The sequence below is a fragment of the Phalaenopsis equestris genome, unplaced genomic scaffold (genome assembly GCF_001263595.1).
Source record: "Phalaenopsis equestris unplaced genomic scaffold, ASM126359v1 Scaffold000002, whole genome shotgun sequence".
In the NCBI taxonomy this organism is placed as follows: Eukaryota; Viridiplantae; Streptophyta; class Magnoliopsida; order Asparagales; family Orchidaceae; genus Phalaenopsis; species Phalaenopsis equestris.
Window position 1 is genome coordinate 51,792,411 of NW_018164444.1, and position 978 is coordinate 51,793,388.

At 38.1% G+C, this 978-nt stretch overlaps 1 protein-coding gene across 1 annotated transcript in view; it reads left to right on the top strand.

Annotated features, from left to right (window-relative positions):
• LOC110037540 overlaps positions 1-978 on the top strand; it is a 39,780-nt gene that overhangs the window by 20,991 nt on the left and 17,811 nt on the right. The gene's annotated exons all lie outside the window — the stretch shown is intronic.

Below are 978 nucleotides of genomic sequence, written 5' to 3' on the forward strand. Positions count from 1 at the left end.
TATATATATATATATATATATATATAATTATTTTAAATTATTTTAAATTTCGAACAATAATAATGCGAACACGAACGAATGTTTTGTGTTTGGTTATCGAACCGAACACGAACTGTTCACGAACAACGAGCTTTTTTGACAGCCCTACATATGGTATCTATGCAGTTGTTGCGTACTGTAATCTGTGTCCGTTGATCATTCAAGTTGAAGAAGAAATGGGGCTTATATATGAGCATGCACATGGAATAAGACCAAAATGTGAGAGTTTTCGCTCAACTGTGAGGGAGATGAAAAGGGTGACAGCAAAAGCTGGCGTTTTTATGTGTTGTTCGTCGCCGGCCATGGATGAAAGGAAGAGGAAGATGAGGAACTTGAGTGAGGAAGAATATGTCATCTGAATTAAGTGAGTCTATATGAATTCTAATGGAAGTGTTTTGAAAACCGCTCCGCCGAACACCTATAACCTCACTGTTGCGAAGAACTCCTTATGGATTGAGTTAGATAGAAAATATATTTAATAGTATTGTACAAATCTTTTCAGCAAGATTATGATTTCAAATTATTGTAATCTTGCTCCGTCAAGAATGCCAAGAAATAAGAAATGGAATGCAAAATAAAATATCAAATTCCTTCTTGAAACTTCTTTAAAGGCTACGGTTGGGAATGCCAAGAAATTTGCTGCAGTGCCTTATCCTCTTCTCTGTCGGGAAATCCACCTGCAAGCTAAGGATTGGGATTGCCGAAGGACCTGCTTGCTGCTGCGTTTCTTGGATGACGAGGGAGATGATAACAGTAACTAACCAAGCAATCTCCCTGAATCCAAGAACCTGAGCTGATATAAAAGTTCTTGTTCCAAGAACTGAAAAACGCAGCAAGCATGTACAAAAGGAAAAACCAGAAAAACAGAGGAAAGGAATGCCACAACGAATAAGAACACAAACACGAGGATTTACGTGGTTCGGTCCTTAGACCTACATC